The 9,588-nt window shown below is 33.9% G+C and overlaps 1 protein-coding gene across 2 annotated transcripts in view; it reads left to right on the top strand.

The window, feature by feature from the left end:
- LOC143056666 (uncharacterized) overlaps window positions 1–9,588 on the top strand; it is a 44,917-nt gene that overhangs the window by 31,970 nt on the left and 3,359 nt on the right. The window lies entirely within an intron of this gene.

The following is a 9,588-nucleotide window of genomic DNA, read 5'->3' as shown; positions in this document are numbered from 1 at the left end:
AAACCGGAAGTCAACTTGCGATAACAGATGCTTTGAAGAAGTGCAAAATGTGCACAGCAGAAAACGAAAATCAAAATTCCGGCTTGCCTTTGCCCTGACGAAGATGTTAAACTTTATAAATACAGTAAGAACACAATCCCAGCTTCCACACTCAATCCAGCATATGTACCCGCGCAGACCCAATTTTTAGCTGCACAGAAAACACATTCAAATATATTTTTTTTATCAAACTTTAATGTTATCTTCAAGATACATGTACAGAGCGTCTACGGGGATATTTTCGGGAACGACGGTTCTCAGAATAAAAAGAAATAGCCAAAAACAAAATTGCGATTTTATTTTCTTGAAAAAATGGCGTCAAAATTCAGGTGTTGGTCACTCCCTTAAAAAAAGTTTTGTTACACATTTAATTACATCTTAGTTATGATCAGTTATAGTATCCCAGATTGGTTGATCATTGTGAAGTTGCATATATTTATATCGTTGTATTCCTTTTGTTTGTGTTAACCAATTGTCGCTCGGAATTATTTTTTATACATCATTTATTGATCTTGTAATTTCTTGTAATTTAGTTTGCGTCTTATTTCTTTGGTGTCATATTTTGGCTATGTTTGTGTTCGATCATACAGTATAAGTCGGTAGTTGCCCGCGAATGGATTTTTTTTAAATTTCTTGTGACTCTTTGCGTCTTATTTGTTGATTGCAGTTGGTTTTTGTTTTGTGTCATGTGGAGATATAGTGTGATTTTGTTTTTCTTTTGATGTGTTTGCATCTTAGATTGGGATTGCACTGAGTTATTTCATGATTTCTTTTGTGCTATATTTTCGAGACATTTTTATTGCCCCACCTACGATAGTAGAGAGGTATTATGTTTTCTGGTCTGTGCGTCCGATCGTTCGTTCGTTTGTTCGTCCCGCTTCAGGTTAAAGTTTTTGGTCAAGGTACATTGTAGTTTTTGATGAAGTTGAAGTCCAATCAACATGATCAACTTGAAACTTAGTAAACATGTTCCCTATGATATGATCTTTCTAATTTTAACGCCAAATTAAAGTATTGACCCCAATTTCACATGTAAAATGATAGTGCGAATGGGGCATCCGTGTACTATGGACACATTCTTGTTAGTCTATCTTATAGCATCTTACAATTGGCTCACTCTATTTTTCTCATACATGCTCACTATTACAAGTCAAGTACTATAGAAGTACACCGGTGTCTTCATATTTCATGTACTACACATGCGTATATATATTACTCGAATGTGAAACATGCAACAATACTCTACCAAAGCAAGCCAGGAAACAATCCATCAACATGGAAGTAAGTTAATCATTTAACTTTAAAGGGGGTATAGTTTTCTCGTCTGAGCGCGACCATTTATTGTCCGCCTCCACCAATCAAATATTTTTTTCTTTCAAAACTTAACACTTTAAGGTTTAAGAAGATCAGAATTCATAATATTTTTTCTGGTTTTAAATTTTGCCTGACAACAATATTTTTTCGAACGAATTTTGGATCAGACGATATTTTTTTTTGAATGAATCTTACCCCTCACTCTTTTTTACAATTTGAAGTTAAATTTTCGTTCCCGTATGTAAATAACCAGCACAAAGACTCTTTTTTTTATATACATTTGAAGACTTCCATCGCACTGTTCAAACCAATATTCAGTGGCTGATCTAGAATTTTACACTAGGAGGGAAAGGGGGGGGGGGGGGCTGACTGAGCTAAGGGGAGCTCGCTCCAGTCATGCTTCAGTGATTTCCTATGTTTAATCAAACACATTTTTCCGACGAAAGCACCACCCCCCTCCCCGAATCCGCCTTTATTCTTTAAAACGTTGTTCTTATACATACTTACCTCCATGTTATTGTCTCAAGTCTTCAGTCTTTCACCAAACACTTACAATCAACAGTGATGTTGTTGGCTTTTTTCAAAACTACCTCTACCCTTTTTTATTCGGAAAATATGCGTCATTTTTATCAAATTGGGAAATTTATAATATACCATGAATTTGACTGGAACTTCAATTTGCAGACCCCCTTTTAAGAGGTAAACCTTCATTTGAAACAAGACCTCTTATTATCAAAGATGATAAAAAAATAGACCCTCAAATCTAAACATATAGCCATTTTCTGCATGAAAAATGTTTAAATGAGTGTTTTTCAGTTTTATTCATGCACAATTACTACAATTACAAGAGACTGCACTGTTTGGGAAAAAAATTGTCTATTTGGGAATAATTTGAAGCCCTTTTTTTTCCAAATTGGGATTCTTCTCCAGGGGAAAAAGCCTTTATTCTCCAGTAATTTAAGGCAAACAATATCACAGATCAACCAAGCCGTTGCTAAGACGGTGCTTAAAAGAGCAGCGGCTTGGGTTAAAATTGTACTGACTAGACAGTTTTTGATAATCTGTTACAGTTTTGTACAAGAGCTAGTCCTTTGTTGTTTTAATAATAAAAACGGAACTATTATGATGTTATGGGAAATATCGAGTTTGCTTGATATTGACAAATAAAAAATTCAAGTCACATGGTAATGGTAATTGGGATGCTTAAACCTTTGACATATTTTGTAAGTTGAAAAATGAACATACTTATTTAAAGACATTTTGTGAGTGTTAACATTTACGGTTGACTGGTATATTTTATGTAGAATGTATAACCTGTTTTATTTAAAAAAAAAATGATTCTAAAAGATAACGAAAATTAAGCATATGCTCTTTTAACTGTTCTTCAACAGGGCTCCAATCTAAAAAAAAAAGAAGGGTTCAGATGATCAAGTTCTTTGAAGAAGGAGAAATGGGAAACCAATGGCACTGCTATATCATCTCAGAAATTATATAAATTATTACCATCAGTATTACAAGGCTATGAAGGATGCATTCACATCTCTTCTGTTATGGATACGTTTGACAAATTATGTATATAAAAAAAACAAGTTCCTTTTGTTGCATAACTTTATTCATATAGATTATTTCTCCTACATATCTTTATATATTGCTTTCTTTAGTTCAAATTGGAATCTCTGACAAGCATCTGGTACTTTAAAACCTCTCCTCTCTGTTCTATTCCTCTGGTCGACATGTGTACTTCAGAATAATTCTTGACTGTCGGATGTATAACAGAACTTTCACATAACTTCTTGATAAAACTGCTGTCTATCTCCCTTTTCGACACTGCAAACATAAAAATCGAACAGGCAATTAAAGAGGGGGTTGCAACCACATGTTCCCCGTACAAACGGATCGGAACTAAGAGCTCTTTCCCGGATCTGCCACTGGATTTATACATCAGATGCATCACAAAATATAAACATGTTATTAAATATACTAGAATATGAAATAAAGAAAATTTAAAATATTAATCGAAAATGTTGAATTATAATTTATGTCTACGAAACCCAAAGTTCCTACTTAATTGGCCTTGCCATGTTTCCAAATCATATCAAATGTTTTCATTGGTCTTCACATGTTAGAATAAGGTTATTGCATATTCTTCAGAGCTGTATCTTGAACTAATGAATTGAAAAAGAGGGGATGGATATACGTACTAAACATTAAAAATTTTGTTTGTATTTTCAACATATCTAACAAACATGTGAGAAAAATTAGTTTTAGAATACGAAATATCTCTCTCATTCTGTAAACAGATATTGTAAGATTGTTAAGGTAGTTTGGTGTTTTTGACCCCCCCTTTTTTTTGTAATGTACACCTCAAAAAACATTTAGTTAGGATAAAGAACTAATAAACGATAGTCCTTTAATGTAAGGCTTCAGAGTTTCATTTCATTTACATTCAACATGTTTATCGGATTTTTTTTTATATCAATGTTGAACCGTTATTTTTTATCGGATTTTTTTTTAACTATCAATGTCGAACCGTTGAACCGTTCAACATTGATAGTAAACAAAGTTCGATAAAAAATGTTGAATGTAAATGATAAGAACCTCCGGTCTTATATTAGAGGACAATATATAAGACTTCTGAGATTCATATCATTTACATTCAACGGTTTTATCGGATTTCTTTTTATTACTTTGAACCGTTCAACATCAATAGTAAAAAAAAATCCGATATAAAAACGTTGAATATAAGTGATATGAACCTCCGAAGTCTTATATAATAGCACTACGGTGAATAGAATAATTGAAATTCAGTTAATTGAGTGTGGGAGGCTATTTTAATCCACTTTATTTGTGTGTATTATGTTACGGCCAGAAATCGCCTTTAAATTGTAGCCAACAAAAGACACAAATCAATAGTAAAATTTAACAATATTTAATATACAAAAGTTTACAAAAGGTATTACACAAATATTACTGTTAACTTAACTGTCAAAATATGAGTCCAATCTGTTATCTTTATCTGTATCCGGAAATCTTTCGGAATCCAATTTGAATATTACGTTCACTACTAATGTCACAATCCAGTATGATATTGTTTGTAGAATAAAAGTGTCAATCCAAATGCTGTGAATACTAATGTCTATCAATGTCTATGTCCAAGTTTAATTATGAGAGTTTAACTTTAGTGTCTGTATATATAGTGTTGTCAATGGAAAATTCTAGAACACTCTATAATGGAACATTGTGGAAAATCCTGGAAAGTTACAACGGAAGTTTCTGGAATAACGTAGAAGTTTAAATTACGCATCTTTTATAAGGATCATTCTAGAAAGTTCCAATCATTCTGTGATTGTTCCAGTGATTCCTAAACTGCACAATTATAAGATTATTTGGTAAACAACTATCAGGCCATACAACACAAATTAGGCCAACATAAATAAACATAATAATTACAATATCATAACACCTCCCCCCTTAAAAGAAGTTTTAGTGTAACAAAAACTTATCATGAATAATATGAACAAAAATACATAATATATACAAAGTGATTTAATAAGCTCTAGATAAAGCATCAGCTATTACATTATCTTTACCCTTAATATGTTTTACAATTACATCATATTCCTGTAACAATAAACTCCACCTAGTCAACCTCTGATTCTTGTTTCTCATTTTATGCATGAAGGTGAGAGGATTATGATCAGTATAAACAAGAATAGGATATACAGTGGGATTCAAATATACATCAAAATGTTGAAGTGCTGACAACATTGCAAAACACTCTTTTTCAATAGTTGAATAATTTTTCTGATGTTTATCCAATTTCTTAGAAAAATATGATATAGGTTTTTCAACATTATCATCTGTCTCTTGATATAAAACAGCTCCTATTCCTACATCGCTTGCATCAACGGCAAGTTTAAATTGTTTTTCAAAGTCTGGAGTAATCAGAACTGGACTATTAATTAAAAGTGATTTGCTATTTTCAAAAGCTTTTTGACAATTTTCACTCCAGATAAATTTAGAATCTTTTCGTAAAAGATGAGTCAATGGTTGAACAACAGTAGCAAAATTTGAACAGAATTTCCTGTAAAATCCTATCATGCCTAAATATCTCATAAGTTGTTTTCTATTTGTAGGAGGTGGGAATTTGGAAATAGCTTCCACTTTAGCCATAATAGGTTTTACTTGACCTTGGCCAACTGTATGCCCTAAATAATCAACAGTGGCCTGACAAAATTCACTTTTACCAAGATTAACAGTCAAATTTGATTTTGACAATCTATCAAAAGTATCATATAAATGTGTTAAATGCTGTTCCCAGCTATCACTACATACAATAAGATCATCAATATAAGCATAACAACAGTCTAAATCTTTTATAACATTATTGATCATTCTTTGAAATGTAGCTGGAGCACTTTTCATGCCAAATGGCATTACAGTATATTGAAATAAGCCATCTGGTGTAACAAAAGCTGATATTTCACGAGCTCTCTGTGTCAATGGAACTTGCCAATAACCTTTCAATAAATCAAATTTGCTCACAAATTTTGCTTGACCAATATTGTCAATACAATCGTCTATCCTTGGAATCGGATAGGAATCAGATTTTGAGACTGAATTTACTTTTCTGAAATCAGTCACGAAACGAAAAGTTTTATCTGGTTTTGGCACAAGGAGACAAGGAGAGCTCCATTCACTGTTACTCGGCTCAATAATATCATTGTCAAGCATATATTTAATTTCTGTTCTCATAGCTTCAAGTTTGAGTGGATTAAGCCGATAAGGATGTTGCTTAATTGGAGAAGCATCTCCTACATCAACATCATGACAAACAGCAGTGGTTTTGTTTGGCACATCTGGAAAAAGATTTTTAAAAGAAAATACCAAAGTTTTTATTTCTTCTCTACGATCAAAAGATAGATGTGCAAGTTTTGAGTCTAAATTTGACAAAATTTCTGAATTTTTCAATCTAACCGTCTCTTCCATAGTTTTAGAACTAAAAGGTGGTTCAATTACATTTGGTTTGTCATGATTGTTCTCAAATTTAACCATGCCTAAAGTGGCAACTGGTTTACTCTCACATTCATTAGTACGCTCAAAATATGGTTTTAACATATTAATATGACACACTCTGTTTTGTTTACGCCGACCTGGAGTTTTTACAATATAATTCAAATCATTGATTTTACTCTCTATTGTATAAGGACCACAATATTTAGCCTGTAAAGGATGTCCAGGGACTGGCAAAAATACAAGTACCCTATCACCAGGCTCAAAAACTCTGTCCCTGGCATCTTTATCATACCATATTTTCATCTTGTTCTGTACATTTTTTAAGTTTTTCTGAGCAATTTGACAAGCAGTGTACAATTTTTCTTTAAATCTAGATACATAGTCTAAAAGATTCAAGTCAGTATGTTCAGTAAGCCACTTTTCCTTAATCAATTTTAACGGTCCCCTTACAGTATGACCAAATACCAACTCAAAGGGACTAAATCCAAGGGATTCTTGAACAGCCTCTCGAACCGCAAAAAGTAGAAAGTGAACTCCATCATCCCAGTCTCTGTCAAATTAAAGACAAAAAGTTCTAATCATGTTCTTCAACGTTTGATGAAAACGTTCTAAGGCACCTTGAGATTCTGGATGGTACGCACTTGATCTGTACTGAGCAATCCCTAACTGGTATACGACTTGCTGAAATAAACCTGACATGAAATTTGATCCCTGGTCGGACTGTATAGACTTAGGAAGTCCTACTAATGTGAAAAATTTGATCAAAGCTTTGACGATAGTAGGTGTCTTGATATTTCTGAGCGGAATAGCTTCAGGAAAGCGGGTAGATGTACACATGATTGTCAATAAATATGCATTTCCAGTCTTGGTCTTTGGTAAAGGTCCAACACAGTCAATTAGAACTCTGCTGAAAGGTTCGTCAAAGGCTGGAATAGGCAGAAGTGGTGCTGGTGGTATTTTCTGGTTAGGTTTACCAACAACCTGGCATATATGGCATGATTTGCAGTATTCTGCGACATCATTTCTAAGTCTGGGCCAGTAAAAATGTTGCAATATTTTTAGGCAAGTCTTCCTTATACCTAAGTGCCCAGCCAAGGGGGTGTCATGGGCAAGACCAATAATTTCTTGCCTATAAACTTTAGGCACCACAACTTGGTATACCACTCTCCATTCCTCCTCTGGGGTAGCATCAGGAGGCCTCCACTTCCTCATTAAAATACTGTCCTGATGGTAATAGCATTCGGCCACTTTGTCTGCTTCCTCCTGTGGTTGAGCCCTCTGGCTGAGCTGAAGAACCTCAGGGTCTTTATGTTGTTCTTCGAGTAAATTATTTCGGTCTAATGAATGGCTGTTTACATCTGGCCATGGCATAATAACATTTTTGTTAACACTAGGTGGTTTTATAATAGCCTTTTCTGAGTTACCAGGATCTTCAATATCAGCTATGAAAGTGTCAGAAAGGTCCATGTAATCAAACTTGTCTGTTTGCAAATTCTCATCTTGTTGTTTTCTAGCCATCGCCCTAGTAACAACACAAGCTGGATATAATTCAGCATCATCTTCAGGTGATTTAACATCCACTACCGGTTCACTGGTAACAATTGGTTCAGCAACCACTTTGTTCCTAGCTAGATCATTTCCTAGCAATAAGGTAACACCCTCAACAGGGAGATTAGGACGAACACCTACATTAACTGGTCCAGTTATCAAATCTGACTTCAGATAAATACGATGGAGAGGAACATCTATACAACCTAACTCTACACCTTGTAACAAAACGGAGGCACCAACAGAAGTCTTCTCGGACAAAGGCAACACACCTTCTAACAATAAAGACTGAGAAGCTCCAGTGTCTCGTAAAATCTTAATAGGCTGAAGAGTGGTATCATCAACAATAGAAATAAACCCATCAGACATAAAGGGTTTATATTCCTCCATGTAATCACAAAAACTGGACTTAAAAGCCTGACTCGCAGGACATTCCACCGTACTGGTAATATAAGGTGTCGTACAAGCACTGGACTTCGGCTTATTATCTCGTTCATTCTTCTTCTGGAGTCTAAAACAATCAGCCATCAGGTGACCAATCTTCTTACAATAAGCACAAGTCAGTGACTTCTTCTCAAAAGTATCAAATTTTGGACAAGACATATTATAACTGGACTGACTCTTATTCTGTGGAACAGGCTTACTATCAGTATGCTCAGTGCTTTGATTTTTGTAATTTCCACTGGAAGTATTAACATTTTGACCCTTGAAACTTCTTTTATGTGAAAGGGTATAATTATCTGAAATTACAGCCGCATCATGTATTGACTCAACAGTTTTGTCGTCTAAATGTGTTTTTAATTCTGAATGAACACATTGTTTAAACTCTTCTAATAACATCAATTGTCTTAGTTGATCAAAATTGTTATCTGTTTTCTTTGAAGTAAGCCATTTATCAAATAGATCTTCTTTTTCTCGAGCAAATTCTACATAGGTTTGTGAATCAAACTTTTTATAAGATCTAAATTTCTGTCTATATGCTTCTGGTACTAGCTCATAAGCTTTCAAAACTTCCTGTTTTACCATGTCATAATCGGAACTTTTTTCTGATGGAAGTGCGGAGTATATTGCAGCGGCCTTACCCTCAAAAACACTTTGTAGCATTGTAGTCCAATATGGCTTTGGCCAATTCAAATTATGAGCAATTTTCTCAAACTGTGGAAAATATTTATCGACTGTTTTTTCACAAAATCTGGGAACCAAACGTATATTTTTTGCTGCATCAAAATATTCTGATTTCGACTGGACTTTAGTGTTGCTTTCTTCTTTGACCATTTCAATTTTCAGTTTTTCCATCTCTAGCCTTTCTCTCATTTCAAGTTCTTTTAATTTAAATTCATCTTCTTTTTCTTTTTTCTCTATTTCCAACCTTTCCTTCATTTCCAGCTCTGCTTGTTTTAATTTAAATTCATGTTCTTTTAATTTGAGTTCATGTTCTAATTCAAGCTGTTTTAGTTTAAAGGCGTCAACGTTTTCAACCTTAAGATCAAGAGCCTCTTCACCTAAAATTTCTGATTCAACTAATTTGTCTATAACCAAATTTTTTATAACTTGTTTTCTCATAGATACTTTAAAAACTAATTTCAGTTGTTTAGCAAGCAACACTAATTCCTCTTTCTTTAAATTATCAAAACTCTCCAGGTCTGGCGTTTTCAAAAATTTACCAGCATC

The sequence above is a fragment of the Mytilus galloprovincialis genome, chromosome 13 (assembly GCF_965363235.1).
Source record: "Mytilus galloprovincialis chromosome 13, xbMytGall1.hap1.1, whole genome shotgun sequence".
Lineage (NCBI taxonomy): Eukaryota > Metazoa > Mollusca > Bivalvia > Mytilida > Mytilidae > Mytilus > Mytilus galloprovincialis.
This window is presented reverse-complemented; position numbering and strand designations above follow the sequence as displayed.